This window comes from Pinus tabuliformis, chromosome 1_1 (assembly GCF_031772625.1).
Source record: "Pinus tabuliformis cultivar Carrire ecotype Pingquan chromosome 1_1, CPIR1, whole genome shotgun sequence".
Taxonomy (NCBI): Eukaryota; Viridiplantae; Streptophyta; class Pinopsida; order Pinales; family Pinaceae; genus Pinus; species Pinus tabuliformis.
This window is the reverse complement of record NC_142297.1, coordinates 191,233,220-191,250,881: the sequence shown is the minus strand read 5'-3', so window position 1 is coordinate 191,250,881 and position 17,662 is coordinate 191,233,220. Positions and strand designations below refer to the sequence as shown.

Here is a 17,662-nt window from a genome sequence, read left to right as displayed (position 1 = left end):
ATAAAGGAATGATCAAGGTGGAGGAAAACCATAGAATGAACTTAAAAGCCTTCTTAATGTTGTCTCTAATCTCTATTCCACTTATATGAAAGTCATCAAACCTATTAATAAGGAAGTGTTTCTTTCAACAACCCTAAGAATGGAAAGCTCATAAATAAGTTCTTTAAATTTCACTAAACCTTTATTTTGATAACAAGGAATTTGTACTCCTTTTCTAGTGAACCTAGAATAAGAATATGTTAAGTAAATTATTCATTATAAAAAATAAAAGAAATAAAAAAATAAGCTTTGTTTGTGGGACAAGGGACCCACCTCTACGCAATGATTTGACTGCTTAGTCTACGAGAGCATACATACTCTACCCCGCTCTGCTTAGTATACGAGGGCATACATACTTTACCCCGCTCTGGTTTTCAACCTGTGACATCTTAAGAGGAAACACATGCTCTTAACCATCAAACCAACTCATACTCTTAAATATATTTTATATACTTATATATAAAATATATAAATTAAAAATTAATTATAAAACTAATTAATTAATTAATTAATTAAAAATATATTTAAAAGCACAAACAAACAAACCTTATTAAAAAAAAACTTCATAATAATAATTAAAAAAAAAAACAAAAAAACCACAAGAACATCTGGAATAGATGGATAGAAGAGTTGCAATGATCAAGATAACTCAACCCACGAAGAATAGGAAATTGACAATTGCAAAAGCCATCTTAACATTTCTTGTTTTTACAAAAAAAAAAAAAAGAAAAAAGAAATTTACACATTTAAAATTAATTAATTAATTATATATATATATATATATATATATATATATATTAAAATTAAAATATTTTAATAATTTTAAAATAAAGTTAGTATTAATATTTTAATATTTTTTAATTATATTTTAATAAATTTTAATTATATATTTTATTTTTCTAAATATATATTTTTTAAAATTAATATTACATTATTTATCCAAAAAAAATTTAACTTTAAAACCAAAATCCTTGCTCCCATAACCATCACCAATAAAAATTCCTCGCACAAACTCACTACTTTCCCGAACTAGTCATCATGAAATGGAATAGTTAGGCCGATAGGCCTTCCTTTGAAACAGACTTTCGTCGTCTTTTTCATTCTCAGGTCGACACGTGGCGTGAAATTTGGGTCCAGCGAAACGTGATTTGCAGAGGGAGGTCGGGCATTCAGGTTGACACGTGGCGTGAAATTTGGGTTCCGCCCCCTTGCCTCTGGAAGTTGCGTCACTGGCCAGACTCCGGTACCTCCACCTCGACAGAAATTATTTCTACGGTTCGATTTCTGCTTGCTACGGAAAACTGACGAGTCTCCACTACCTGGGCCTCAACGGAAATGGCCTCACCGGTAACTTGCCGCCAGAGCTCGGCAAACTCGCCGAGCTGCGATACCTCTTCATCGGCCACTACAACAATTATTCCTGCGAGATCCCGCCTCAGTTTGGGAACTTAAAGAAGCTCATCCGACTGGACATGTCTAACTGCGGGCTCACGGGTTCGATTCCCGCGGAGCTAGGCAATCTGAGCTCGCTCGACTCGCTCTTCCTCTTCTTGAATGTCCTGTCGGGCCCCATTCCTCCCCAGCGCGGCAATCTGAGAAACCTCAAGTCGTTGGATCTTTCATTCAATGAGCTGACTGGACAAATCTCGGAAGAATTCAAGAACCTGGTCTCGCTCACGCTCCTGAATCTGTTCCATAACAGGCTCCATGGTGGAATCCCCGATTCCATCGGTGACCTGTCGAACCTCAAGGTGCTGAATCTCTGGAGAAACCTTGGGGTCCTGCAAATCTCTTGTCATTATTTAATATCATCTTCGGATAATAATAATTTGCAGAAGAATCCTGTAAGTCATCACCGTATTATCTGCTTTCTTACTATTTTCTTGCATTTTTTGTGTCTTTATTTATATCTATTGATGCTTCTGCAGGTTGATGAAGGTGGAGAGTGCACTACTAAATAGAAGAGAAGCAGCGATCTAGTCGGGCTTTCCAATGCGGCTTTCAAGAAGCATAGAACAGAATCTTTTTCGGGCCCTCCGATGAAGGCCACAAGCTCGATTCCCACCTGGTGTAGTAATAACCTTAAATTTTACTAATTAAAGAGGCTTCTGCCCAAGGTTTTCTTTAAAGGTGCAGGTGCGCAAAGAGAAGCTAGGGGAATGCATTACGGCGTTGCAGCAACTCGTCTCACCGTTTGGAAAGGTAAAATCTTGAATTTTCAGCATTTCAATCTTCAGTTTTCAATATCTAATTTCAGGGAAAAAAAAGAAACCTAGCCGATAGACATGTATGAACCTATTTGTCTCACGAAAGGTTATGTTTTATGTCCTAATCTTGATTTTGCAGACCGATACGGCATCAGTTCTTTTTGAAGCCATGGGATACATTAAATTCCTGCAAGATCAGGTTCAGGTACAAAGTCTGTATTTTTTACAAGTTTTATGGAAAATTTTCTGACTCTTTGTAATTTCTATAAGATTGTCACATGAAAATAGAGTTACTACAGAGTGTGATACAGACAGCTTAAATTCTTCGAAATACATAAAATACTTTTCGGTTTCAATATTAAACAAGCTTCGGAATTTGTTTCCCACCAAGCATGGATTATCATAAAATATAATGTTTAGAGAAATTATTTGTGACAAAAATGATCATTTTTTTAAACTTATGCAACATAGACGGTCTTAGTCGCCAGCCTTCTCCATTACTTACCTCAAATTTTCTCGTTCCTTTACACAGGACAATTAAAACAAGAAATAGATTCTTTGGTTGAAATTTCTTTAGAGATTTGATCAGTTAGGGTTTCTTCTTCTGTAGCGATAAAATTTACAAAGCTTTTCTATAATCCTTTATAATCCTTTTGAACCTGTGCCGTGTTTTGCAGGTATTGAGCTCACCTTATCTCAAAGGCATTCCCTCCAGCCAGAAGGTAATTCAAATCTTCTTCCCATCTTACTGAGGTCACAACATTTTTCATTTTTAATAAATTCCGCTAATCAACAATGAAATGCTCTCTGCAAATTTTGAGAAAATGAACCTCTCGATGTACTGAAAAATAACACATACGAGAGGTTGAATTTTATTTCAGTATGCATCCCCTGTTAAGTAGGTGTTTGGACTGGTCCCCTAATGCCGGAGGGTATCGAAGTTTCCCCGGGGCTAACGCAGTTGACTGTCTCCAATAATATGCTTAGCGGACCCCTGCCTCGGACTATAGGTAAGTTCGTTGGTTTAACAGAGATTTTGCTTAACGGAAATGAATTCACAGGACCTATTCCTACTGAGATTAATGAACTGAGACAACTGAGCAAGTTGGATTTCAGCAACAATAGATTCTCGGGGCAAATCCCAGATGGGATAAGCCAATGCAAGCTTTTATCATATATAGATTTGAGTAGGAATAATCTAAGTGGCCCAATTCCTTCCACAATCACCAGTCTGGGAATCCTTAATTATCTGAATATCTCGCGGAATCATTTCTCTGGAAGCATTCCTAATGAATTAGAGCAGATGCAGAGCTTGACTTCTGTGGATTTCTCCTACAATAATCTGTCTGTTGTTGTACCAAATGGTGGCCAGTTCACTTTCTTCAATGCAACTTCCTTCGTTAGGAACCCTGGATTGTGTGGGCTGTATCTAGGACCTTGCACAGTTCAGCCCAATTCGCTGCATGCTCATGTTAAGGGTTCTTTGATTTCTTCCACTGTAAAGCTGGTTCTGGTCATAGGTTTGCTATTATGCTCACTGGTTTTTGCCTCTGCTGCCATCATCAAAGCCAAGGCTTTGAAGAAAAGCAATGCTTCAAGATCCTGGAAGCTAACAGCATTCCAGAGGCTGGACTTCACCTGTGAAGATGTCCTGGAGTGTTTGAAAGAGGAGAATATTATTGGGAAGGGAGGAGCAGGGGTTGTGTACAAGGGTTCGATGCGGAGCGGTGAGGAATTTCCAGTGAAGAGGTTGCCTGGGATTGGAAGAGGGTCTTCTCACAACCATGGTTTTGCTGTAGAGATTCAGACTTTGGGCAAGATTCGACATCGCCATATAGTGAGACTGTTGGGGTTTTGCTCAAATCAAGAAATCAATCTGCTTGTTTACGAGTACATGCCAAACGGAAGCCTGGGAGAGTTACTGCATGGGAAGAAAGGTGGGCATTTACAATGGGCTACCAGATACAAGATTGCTGTTGAGGGAGCTAAAGGGCTCTGCTATTTACACCATGATTGCAGCCCGATTATAATACACCGTGATGTAAAGTCCAACAACATTCTCTTGGATTCCAATTTTGAGGCCCATGTAGCCGATTTTGGCCTTGCAAAGTTTTTGCAGGATTCTGGGGCTTCAGAATGTATGTCTTCCATTGTAGGTTCCTATGGTTACATTGCTCCAGGTAAACAATCAAGCTTATCTCCTTGCCTCTAATATTATTTCAATGTGAAATTTCCATGCCCTCTGTTTCTCTGAAGAGAATCAATTAGATGAAGGCTGCTGATGGATCAAATGCTTATATGTAAGTTCTCATACAGTATTTTTCTTGTGTTATTTTTTCAGAATATGCATACACGCTGAAACTGGATGAAAAGAGTGATGTTTATAGCTTTGGAGTAGTGCTGCTGGAACTAGTCACTGGTAGAAGGCCGGTGGGGGAGTTTGGAGATGGTGTAGATATTGTTCAATGGGTAAACAAGATGACTTAACTCAACCGAGGAAGGAGTTTCAAACATTTTGGACGAGAGGCTGTCTTCAGTTCCTTTGCACGACCTTATCCACATTTTCTGTGTGGCAATGGCATGTGTTGAAGAAAATAGCGTAGAGAGGCTACCATGAGAGAGGTTGTTCAGATGTCCAGTGAAATTCCAAAGATCAAACCTTCTGAAAATCCCCTACCTGCTTCAGAAGGAGATGAATCCCCCCAACAAGCCGGTGCTGCCCACCCTCCTGATCTCCTCTCTATTTGAATCCATTTTCAAATTTTCATTGTTAGGATACATGGTCAGTGCCAGTGAATATTGTCAAAATTCATACACAGAATATCAGTTAGCAATCGCCACCTCAAAATTCCTTTTAGGAGGGTGATTAATTTACTCAGATAGCAATCGCCACATCTAAAGAAAAGTAATTGCACAATAATTCAGTGCAAGATAACAAGGTTTTCCACAGATCAATTATCTCTTCTAGAAAAATTCAACAATTTCAATTTAATAATCCTATCGGCCTCTCTTTGTACCTTTTGGAACAATTGCTAGTTTATTCCTAATTGTGTCTATAAAAAAAAATTGTGCCTACGTTCGTTAGCTTTTAGGTACATATTCTGCCTATCCAAGTTGGTCATCTTGAAATGGAATAGCTTATTCCTACCCGTGTCTATAAAAGTTTGATCGGTGTGGGGTATATTCCTAATAGTGATGAATATTAAATAAGATTAGGGATATTTTTAACATGTTATGAATATAAAATAAGAGTTTTATAAATTATCTTGGTTAAACTTTTAATCACGAATTAATAAGTTTTTAAAATTATTTGTTATTGTATTTTAATCTATAATTTATTTGTTTATTTTTAAATCGAAATTATATAGATATCAAATATTTGTTTATTTTTAAATTGAAATTATTTATTATAATATATATATATATATATATATATATAAATATTATCAAATTATTTATATAATAAAACTATTTTTATATAATTAAAATATTTTATTATTATAATAGTTGATGATTGTGTTGTCATATTTTTTAATTATACTCTTACATTTTTTAAATGTTTAATTAATATAATTAAAATTATGAATATAAATTTTAAATTGATATTATATATATGTATGTATATTTTTTAATATTGGTTATACAAAAAGACTCAAAATTATTAAAAAAATATTTATTATAATTTCAAAATATCACATATCATAATATTTCTTCGAAGCATTTCAATTTATTTTTTATATATTGGGAAATTTTATCACAAGTCAATTGTCAAACTAATAGTTGTTATCCATAAATGCAGCTTAACTCATCATTGTTATTCAAGGAAAACAACACCACCTGGAATTGCCCCATTGCTTGTCCATAAGAGGCAGGCTTACAATCCTGCCAGATGTCTCTGAGTCTTGAGTTATTAAGTCGTTTCCTTATGTCTAAGAAAGACCAACTCTTAGCCAAACAAAAACAATTTCTAAATTTAATTTTATTTAAAATCAATATTGTAATTTTTTGGTCATCTAACTCTTATAAATAATAATCACAAATATTATACATCTACCCTCATATTTTATAAAAAGAAAACCAAAAGTAAGATAAATAAACATATAAACAAATGAAAAAATGGTACTCAATGAACCATTTAAAGATTTATCCCTCATCAAATTGTAAAGTGCATTTTATATTTTAACAATGTTTAATTTTATTCTCAATTAATATAAAATTACATTTTCTAGATGCATGACTAGCATGTATTCAAAGATAAGGATCACATGGGTTTGTTACAATAATGGCTTAGAGTTGTCATAACTGAGCAAAAAAAGAAAAAACCTAGCAAGAATGCCTAACGACCTATATAGTTGTAGAAATCATCCACTTTTCCTTCATTCTCTCTTCTTTTTTACCACCTTCCAAACCCCTCAGGCGGGTTAGACTGTTGAAAAATGTGCAACTAGAAACGTTAAATTTAGAATGTGCTAAAAATAGCATGTCTAAAAATAGCAGTTTGGCCAATGAGGTTATTGGCCACATTGGGTGAGAGGTGAAACTGCTAAAAATAAAAAAGTTCTAAAAATAGCATTTCTGGGTCCCTTCCTATTTATAGCAGTCCCTAGTCTATCTATAAGAAGTAAAATTAATTTTGGTCTTAACAACAGTTGGAAACATTAATTAATTAATTCAGTTGAGTTAATTAGTTAAGGAAATTTGAATTTGAAGTCTTTGTGAGCATGCACATGAGTTGTCCCACTGATTGAGGAATTTATCCTTAATTTCCTCCACTGATTGAGGGAATAAGTATGAGTTCTATAATGAGAGAATCAATTGACTTAGTTCTAACTAGTCAAGTCCAGTTATATTATTTTAACAAGTTGTTAAAATAATAAAATATAGTTTGTTAATGCTTGCATGCATGTGACAACTATTATTTTAGATAACTGAGGATTCACTCATGGATAACTGTTACATGTCAGTTCTGTCAGAGACCCAGTTGAGATAAGATGTGGGACAGTGTACTATCAGATGCTTGGATATTTCTAGTAAGTATTCCTTGCATGGAGAAGGATCTATTTCTAAGATAAATATGTATTGTAGGAGATTGGAGGACTTGTGGCCTATATATTGAGGCCTAGGTAGTCTATGATCTTCATCTTCTGATTACAGAGAGAGCATGATAACTATTGAGCTGATTCTTTTTGTATTGTGAAGAGGATTTCCACTTGATTGATAATACATGGTTGGGGTTTTATGCTGGTGCTTTACCCTGGATATATCTTGTGTTATGTGTGATTATTTCTCTTGATCAGTTATGCATGTTTCTACTTGATGTTGCTCATGAATTTGATTATGCTTCCGCTTAATGTTTTGTAGAAGTAGAACAAGTATTATGCTTTAGGACATTGCATATATCGGTTTGTTCTACAGGGAAAATTTCTACATAGACAATAGCCAATGCCAATTCCATCGAATTTGGTATAGGGGTGAGCTCCTTTTATGATTATGAGCTCTCTAGTAAATGAGATCTCTTAGCTCTTGGTATCATTTCATCCTTTGTTGCTACTGCTTCAATTACTACAAGATTTGGTGTGACTAACATCTCTATGTCCTAATTAGGATCTATGGTTCGTAAAGGGTGCTAAACCTGTGTGGTTGTTTCAATCATTTCCCCATTTTCTTTGTTGGGTGGATCCTTTTGATCCTCCTCTTTTGCATCATCTAAAAGAGGGGTCTATAGGGTAGTCAATTCTTTAATTTAACTCACTTCCCTTTCCTCTTATTTGTTGATTTTTTTGCCAATGAATAGTTGTCTTGTAAATGTCATGATATGTTACATATATGATATCTGAAAGCCATAATTTTGTAATCAAGACTTTGTATACATTCGAAATTTACATTATTCATCTATATGTGATCTGGAAACCCCTACCTAAGGTCGATCTCTACACAAATGCGAGCATATGTGAAAATCCCCTTTGTTATTCTCTCACTGTCTATTTTTATAAATACTCCCAGTGCGTTTATGATGTCTTCTAGTGCTTGATGATGCCAAAAGGGAAGTGGGAGGTTTGACATATGAATCTAGACATGCATTTTTGTTACTTCCATGGTTGTTGAGTCAAATTATGGAAACCAGAGGGTAGTGAATAACCCAACTCTTCCCTAGAACCACTGTCCTTCCTCCATAATTTTTGGTAATCTTCTTTTGAAGAGGGGTGTACTATAGGAAAAACCTTTCAAGCATAAGTAGATGTCACACTCTTTGGTCTAGTTTGTGTAGACACATTGATAAAGGTCTTCAAATTTAGGCCAAAACCCATTAAATCTGCAGATTATAGCCTCTTTGTGAAAATATGAGAACATGTTGTTAACCTGTGAGTTCTTGATCTCTAATTGTGGGTATTTCTCCATCTTTTCCACTATGTAAGGCCCATACATAGTCCCTACAAGGGTTGTGGCCTTAGTATGTCTTGCTCCTCCTCTAACAACTTCTTTATAGGAGACTAATAGGATTGGTCCTACTCCTCCACATAGTCTCAAGACCAAGAAAGAGTCACAACCTCTACTTATTTTTATTATTTGAGAATCCTCTTGTCTTGTAACAGTTTCCCTTCTGAGATGAGCCTTTGCTTTGCTATTGGGAGTCCCTCATGTTATTGAATCTTGTTTTTGAGGCTCTCCACTCAGTCCTTGTCCTTGACCCAAATAAATATGGATCTACCCGATAGGGTTTTAATGAATATCTGGAAGGTCCTATTTTCATTTGTGCATGTTGGGGATTGGATCGCCTCTAATCTATGATGGTACCTCTTATCCCTAGTCGATATTTCTTTCGATCCAAGGCACACAAGTTGGGTATCGACTCCTTCTTCGTCCCCGAGTCTCCTCCAACTCAATGCTTCATCCTCCTCTCCAAGAGGATTTGATGAGGAGATAGAACTGGATCCAGAAGAAGGAAGAAAAAAAGGCCTAAAATGAGGTAAAAGCACAAATTCACTGTCAAACACCGGTGCATTATCCATAAAACCATGTCGGCCAAAAAGAGGAAAACCTCCCATTATGCAAGAAAGATCTGGATCCATAGAGTATATGAAGAGGAACAACCCAAGTGTTGAATTCCCTCAATCCATGATCAACTTGTGGAGAAGAAATTACGCAACCCAGAAACCAATCAGATCGGTGCACAAAAAGCCATCCTCTGAGTTTCTCCATCAAAGACATAGATATGGACAAAAGATTGACGAAACTTGGCCAAAATGGTAGAGCTTCCCCATGATTTGCCTATAATCGCGTTGTATGATGCATGTAGGTATTCCTAATAAGGTGAGGTCTCTAATTCCTCCCCACAATTGAGGAAACAAAGATCAATGTTATGGAAAAACAAAGGTACAGGGGCGTTTTCATACATCAAAAAGAAAGCATGTCTTAAAAATTTCCCTGCCTTGATAGATAAATCAACAATTTCGGATAGAAACAAAAACCAAAACCCTTCTCTGATTGTTAAGAGAAACTCTTATAATTATATTACCATCGCATGAGACCTTCACATCAACTAAAAAAAACCACATTAAAAAATTGCATCTTCCTCCTCCCTTCTTTTTCTATTTTAACAATATTAAAGTAAATATTATTATTTTCATTTATTATTGTTACTTCTTTATTTTTATTTTTTAATTTTTTTTTCATAAATTTATGTTATCATTATTTTATGATGCATCGGGCTCTTTGCTCAGCTGTGTTAAAGTAAATATTATTATTTTAATTACGCCGTAAGGCGTTTCCCTCTGAAATGAACTCTCCCAAATGTTTTTGTGTTCTAATCATAGCCATTAGATCTTTTGTTAGACGATTGAACAAAAATCAGCCGTCTGATTTAATAAAAAATGTTTTAAAACATTAAAAAACCTTAAAAAACGTTTCACTTCCACTTGACATCTGCGCGCCTAGGTCAGGTTGGTTGAAGACACATAATTACGGCCTGTTGGGGACCGACGGTAGAGAAGAAATAAATAATGAGGTGAGGCAAGGGGATTTAAGAACCAAGCGGAATCTGCTTTTGCAGGGCCGAGCGGAGCATGGTGAAAAAAGTGCAGGGGCTTCTCTGGGTTTTTTGTTGTGAATATGGCTGTGGAAGGCGATACGGCAAAAGTTGTTCATCTGCGACAGGTATATATTGATATTAAGCAAGAATTGGAAAAAACGGAGCATCGTAGGTCAATGGAATCACGTCATCTATTTGGAAATTATCCTGGTTTTTTTGGCACTCTGTGGCGGTTGATTGTGTATGTGTTGGTCAGTTATGTATATCGTTGTTTCATGGAATATGAGGGTGTAGTCATATTTAGGGATAAATATAGCGATTGGTTTTTGTGTTGTTTGTATTCTTATAATTGTTCAGGATGTTGATGGTTGTGAGTTCTGTATGTTGTTGCAGGAATGTTTACTTGGTCGGTGGTATTGATTATGTTTTTTCGCCTTATACGTTATCATGAGTATTGCCCTCATCAAGAAATGTTTGCAGAGAAAACCGTGTAAAGACACTCTGCTATTGTGAAGAGAAAACCGTGTAAAGACACTCTGCTATTGTGAAATGTTTTTGGTCTAGTCATAATCATAATTTTTGTTGTTGTTTAAATCAGTTTTTTGTTGTTGTTTAAATCAGTTTTTCACTCGTCTGAATTTTTTTTTGCTCTATATCATCTGAAAATAAGTTTTTCTCTATATATATAAATCCACTGCTTTGAAAAATTCTTGGGATATTTGAATTGCTTGAAAGTTCACAATTCAAGCTTGTAATTTTAGCAAATCCCTACTAGATTCTGGACAAATTACATTAAAAAAATATGTTAGAAAATCCCAATTACTAAAAATAATTGTTTGTATGTGTGTTCTGTGATTTTTCAGGTGTTGATTAAAACAAAGCAGAGTGCCTTTCCACCATTTTCTCTGCAATTACAAAATTACATCAATATTGTATCAGTCACAGAACCATAATCCTTAACAACATATTACAGATGTGCTCAGAAGAATCATGTTAATGTAGTTCAGGTAAACTTGATTTGTTTAAATTAACCGTGGTTTTCTAGCTTCACAGAACTCATGGTATTCATGTGGAATATAACCTATTTAAAAGCAGAAAAACTCCAAATAAATTTATCCCAATAACCATTAAAATCCCAAATGACCGTCTTTAAATACTACAATAATCACTTATCTCCATTTTGTGATACTAACGAATTTCCACATTCTTTTATATATATATATATATATATATATATCTGCTCACCCAAAAAAACTTTATTCACTCTGAAATAGTCCAACTTCGCTTTCTTAAAAACATTTCTGAAGTTTGACATTATATACGGAAGAATTGACTTGAACAGCCTCAGAAGAAAACAAACATCTCTAAAGAGAAGAACCAAATCCATCAACAACCTTATAGATTGTGTTCGTTGAGGGATTTTGATTGTAAGTGGAAGGATATTTGAGAGAAGAATACAGTGATATATCAAATTGGTGTTTATTAGGATGTTTTAGTTGCGTTGTTGCAGTATCCAGAGATTTAATTTCTGTCAGAATGATGAGTTGTCGCAGATAGTTCACTGTGTTTTTTATCACATATATGTATTACCATGATAGTTGCAGGGTTTCGAAGTCTATTCATTGGGGGAATCTCATGTGTAGTCCTTTTCTCATGTGTAGCCCAATACAAAAAAAAAATCTTGTTAACAAAAACCACCATATCTATCTAGCTGTATGTGTTGGGGATGCTTTCGATTAAATTTTGATTTTGATTTTAATGAGCTTTATTATGGTGTTTTCTATCACAGCAATGAAAACTTAACATCCCCATGCTTTTGATTTTGATCTAATTAACTAAATTATAGCGTTTTCAATAACAGAAACCAAATCTTGCGTTTGATTAAAGTATGGTTTTGATATTAATTCTGCCCACCCAAAAAAACTTTATTCACTCTGAAATAGTCTAACTTCACTTTCTTAAAAACATTTCTGAAGTTTGACATTATATACGGAAGAATTCACCTGAACAGCCTCAGAAGAAAACAAACATCTCTAAAGAGAAGAACCAAATCCATCAACAACCTTATAGATTGTGTTCATTGAGGGATTTTGTTTGTAAGTGGAAGGATATTTGAGAGCAGAATGCAGTGATATATCAAATTGGTGTTTATTAGGATGTTTTAGTTGCGTTGTTGCAGTATCTAGAGATTTAATTTCTGTCAGAATGATGAGTTGTCGCAGATAGTTCACTGTGTTTCTCTTTGAAATGAACTCCCCCAAATGCTTTTGTGTCCTAATCATAGCCGTTAGATCTTTGTTAGACGATTAACAAAAATCAGCCGTCTGATTTAATAAAAAATGTTTTAAAACATTAAAAAACCTTAAAAAACGTTTCATTTTCCGTTCACTGTGTTTCTCTCTGAAATGAACTCCCCCAAATGTTTTTGTGTCCTAATCATAGCCGTTAGATCTTTTGTTAAACGATTAACAAAAATCAGCCATGTAATTTAATAAAAAATGTTTTAAAACATTAAAAAACCTTAAAAAACATTTCACTTTAGATCTTTTGTTAAACGATTAACAAAAATCAGCCATGTAATTTAATAAAAAATGTTTTAAAACATTAAAAAACCTTAAAAAACATTTCACTTTCCACTTGACATCTGTGCGCCCAGGTCAGGTTGGTTGAAGACACATAATTACGGCCTGTTGGGGACCGACAGTAGAGAAGAAATAAATAATGAGGTGAGGCAAGGGGATTTAATAACCAAACGGAATCTGCTTTTGCAGGGCCGAGCGGAGCATGGTGAAAAAAGTGCAGGGGCTTCTCTGGTTTTTTTGTTGTGAATATGGCTAGTGATCATCATTTTGTTACTGTGGAAGGCGATACGGCAGAAGTTGTTCGTCTGCGACAGGTATATACTGATATTAAGCAAGAATTGGAAAAAACGGAGCATCGTAGGTCAATGGAATCACGTCATCTATTTGGAAATTATCCTGGTTTTTTTGGCACTCTGTGGCGGTTGATTGTGTCTGTGTTGGTCAGTTATGTATATGGTTGTTTCATGGAATATGTGGGTGGAGTCATATTTAGGGATAAATATAACGATTCGTTGTTGTGTTGTTTGTATTCTTATAATTGTTCAGGATGTTGCAGGTTGTGAGTTCTGTATGTTGTTGCAGGAATGTTTACTTGGTCGGTGGTATCGATTATGTTTTTTCGCCTTATACGTTATCATGAGTATCGTCCTCATCAAGAAATATTTGCAGAGAAAACTGTGTAAAGACACTCTGCTATTGTGAATTTAAATTTTTGGCCGTTGTCTAACCATTATATATTTTGGAGTATTTGGCTGGAATTTTGTGAAATGTTTTTGGTCTAGTCATAATCATAATTTTTGTTGTTGTTTAAATCAGTTTTTTGTTGTTGTTTAAATCAGTTGGCTGGAATTTTGTGAAATGTTTTTGGTCTAGTCATAATCATAATTTTTGTTGTTGTTTAAATCAGTTTTTCACTCATCTGAATTTTTTGTTGCTCTATATCATCTAAAAATCAGTTTTTCTCTATATATATAAATCCATTGTTTTGAGAAATTCTTGGGATATTTAAATTGCTTGAAAGTTCACAATTCAAGCTTGTAATTCCAGCAAATCCCTGTTGGATTCTGAACAAATTACATTAAAAAAATATGTTAGAAAATCCAAATTACTAAAAATAATTGTTTGTATGTTAGAAAATCCCAATTACTAAAAATAATTGTTTATATGTGTGTTCTGTGATTTTTCAGGCGTTGATTAAAACAAAGCAGAGTGCCTTTCCACCATTTTCTCTGCAATGACAAAATTACATCAATGCAGAACCGTAATCCTTAACAACATATTCCAGATGTGGAATATAACCTATTTAAAAGCAGAAAAACTCCAAATAAATTTATCCCAATAACCATTAAAATCCCAAATGACCGTCTTTAAATACTACAATAATCACTTATCTCCATTTTGTGATACTAACGAATTTCCACATTCTCGCTGTGTATATATATATATAATCTGCCCACCCAGACTTATCTCCATTTTGTGATACTAATGAATTTCCACATTCTTATATATATATATATATATATATATATATATATATATATATATATATATATATATCTACCCACCTTCAAACTCATCTGCCCACCCAAAAAAACTTTACTCACTCTGAAATAGTCCAACTTCGCTTTCTTAAAAACATTTCTGAAGTTTGACATTATATACGGAAGAATTGACCTGAACAGCCTAAGAAGAAAACAAACATCTCTAAAGAGAAGAACCAAATCCATCAACAACCTTATAGATTGTGTTCGTTGAGGGATTTTGATTGTAAGTGGAAGGATATTTGAGAGTAGAATACAGTGATATATCAAATTGGTGTTTATTAGGATGTTTTAGTTGCGTTGTTGCAGTATCCAGAGATTTAATTTCTGTCAGAATGATGAGTTGTCGCAGATATTTCATTGTGTTTTTTATCACATATATGTATTAGCATGATAGTTGCAGGGTTTTGAAGTTTATTCATTAGGGGAATCTCATGTGTAGTCCTTTTCTCGTGTGTAGCCCAATACAAAAAAAAATGTTGTTAACAAAAACCACCATATCTATCTAGCTGTATGTGTTGGGGATGCTTTCGATTAAATTTTGATTTTGATTTTATTGAGCTTTATTATTGTGTTTTCTATCACAGCAATGAAACCTTAACATCCCCATGCTTTTTATTTTGATCTAATTAACTAAATTATAGCGTTTTCAATAACAGAAACCAAATCTTGCGTTTGATTAAAGTATGGTTTTGATCTTAATTCTGCCCACCTTCAAACTCATCTGCCCACCCAAAAAAACTTTATTCACTCTGAAATAGTCCAACTTCGATTTCTTAAAAACATTTCTAAAATTTGACATTATATACGGAAGAATTCACCTGATCAGCCTCAGAAGAAAACAAACATCTCTAAAGAGAAGAACCAAATCCATCAACAACCTTATAGATTGTGTTCGTTGAGGGATTTTGTTTGTAAGTGGAAGGATATTTGAGAGCAGAATGCAGTGATATATCAAATTGGTGTTTATTAGGATGTTTTAGTTGCGTTGTTGCAGTATCCAGAGATTTAATTTCTGTCAGAATGATGAGTTGTCGCAGATAGTTCAGTGTGTTTTTTATCACATATATGTATTAGCATGATAGTTGCAGGGTTTTGAAGTCTATTCATTGGGGGAATCTCATGTGTAGTCCTTTTCTCATGTGTAGCCCAATACAAAAAAAAGATGCTGTTAACAAAAACCACCATATCTATCTAGCTGTATGTGTTGAGGATGCTTTCGATTAAATTTTGATTTTGATTTTAATGAGCTTTATTATGGTGTTTTCTATCACAGCAATGAAACCTTAACATCCCCATGATTTTGATTTTGATCTAATTAACTAAATTATAGCGTTTTCAATAACAGAAACCAAATATTGCGTTTGATTAAAGTATGGCTTTGATCTTAATTCTGCCCACCTTCAAACTCATCTGCCCACCCAAAAAAACTTTATTCACTCTGAAATAGTCCAACTTCGCTTTCTTAAAAACATTTCTGAAGTTTGACATTATATACGGAAGAATTCACCTGAACAGCCTCAGAAGAAAACAAACATCTCTAAAGAGAAGAACCAAATCCATCAACAACCTTATAGATTGTGTTCGTTGAGGGATTTTGTTTGTAAGTGGAAGGATATTTGAGAGCAGAATACAGTGATATATCAAATTGGTGTTTATTAGGATGTTTTAGTTGCGTTGTTGCAGTATCCAGAGATTTAATTTCTGTCAGAATGATGAGTTGTCGTAGATAGTTCAGTGTGTTTTTTATCACATATATGTATTAGCATGATAGTTGCAGGGTTTCGAAGTCTATTCATTGGGGGAATCTCATGTGTAGTCCTTTTCTCATGTGTAGCCCAATACAAAAAAAAGATGCTGTTAACAAAAACCACCATATCTATCTAGTTGTATGTGTTGGGGATGCTTTCGATTAAATTTTGATTTTGATTTTTATGAGCTTTATTATGGTGTTTTCTATCACAACAATGAAACCTTAACATCCCCATGCTTTTGATTTTGATCTAATTAAGTAAATTATAACGTTTTCAATAATAGAAACCAAATCTTGCGTTTGCTTAAAGTATGGTTTTGATCTTAATGAGCTTAGTTATACCATTTTCAATCACAGAAACAGAATCTCAAAACCCCACTTTTGATTAAATTTTGATTTTGATCTTATTGAGCTTAATTATGGCGTTTTTAATCACAGAAACAGAATCTTTTTCTATTAAATTTTATTTTGTTTGTAACAAGGTTAATTATGGCATTTTCAATCACAGAAACGAAACCTTAAGAACCCCACGCTTTTGATCAAGCTTTGATTTTCATTCCAATGAGCTTAATTATGGCATTTCCAACCACAGAAACGGAATCAAACGCCTTCTGTTGTTTCAGTTTTGATTTTGATCTTAATGAGCTTCATTATGGCGTTTTCAATCATAGGAATGAAACTTTAAGAATCCTATGTTTTTTTATTAAACTTTAATTTTTGATCTTAATGAGATTAGTTATGGCGATTACAGGCATAGAAACTAAATTTCAAGAATCTGAATTTTAATCTTGATCTTAATGAGTTTAGTTACGGTGTTTTTGATCACAAAAACCAAATCTCAAGAACACCCGAGTTTGATTTTTATCTTAGTGAGCTTCATTATGGCATTGTCAGTCACAGAAACGGAACATCAAGAACCTCATGTCTTTGATGAAATTTTTGTTATGATTTTAATGAGCTTATTTATGGTGTTTTAAATCAGAGAAACGAAATCTAAGAAGCTGATGCTTTTGATTTCAATGTGGACACACGACATGCACATCTACTCCCTTCTACATCAGCGTCATAGAAAGAAAGCAGTCCTTTTCCAAATACGTCCCAATTCTCTGTTTTAAGTTTCAGGGGAATGGGTCTGTGGGGGATACATTGGGGATTCTCTTGTTCTTTATTTTGGGTTACCACTCTACCCCAGTTTTGAGCAAGGTGTCCATTCTGTCTACCAGTTGGCTTATCCTGGAGGTAAAAGTTTTTAAAAACTCCAGTTGGCCTATCCTAGAGGTAAAAGTTTTTAAAAACTCCAATAGATAGAAGGTGCTGAACACCACAGAAATGAAATCTTAAAATCCCCATGCTTTTGGTTAAATTTTGATTTTATCTCAATGAACTTAATTATGTTGTCAGATGTGGAATCCTAGGAACTCTAGGCTTTTGATTGATTTGATTTTGACCCTAATGAGCTCAGGTATGACATTTTCAATCATAGAAACAAAATCTTGAAAACACATTGTTTT

General features: G+C 34.3%; 2 pseudogenes; both read left to right on the top strand.

Annotated features, from left to right (window-relative positions):
- Window positions 1–2,998, top strand: part of LOC149212180 (uncharacterized) — a 34,117-nt pseudogene extending 31,119 nt beyond the window's left edge.
- A 170-nt stretch (window positions 2,999–3,168) lies between these two features.
- LOC149212179 (leucine-rich repeat receptor-like serine/threonine-protein kinase BAM1 pseudogene) lies at window positions 3,169–4,994 on the top strand (annotated as a pseudogene).
- The last annotated feature ends 12,668 nt before the right edge of the window (window positions 4,995–17,662 follow it).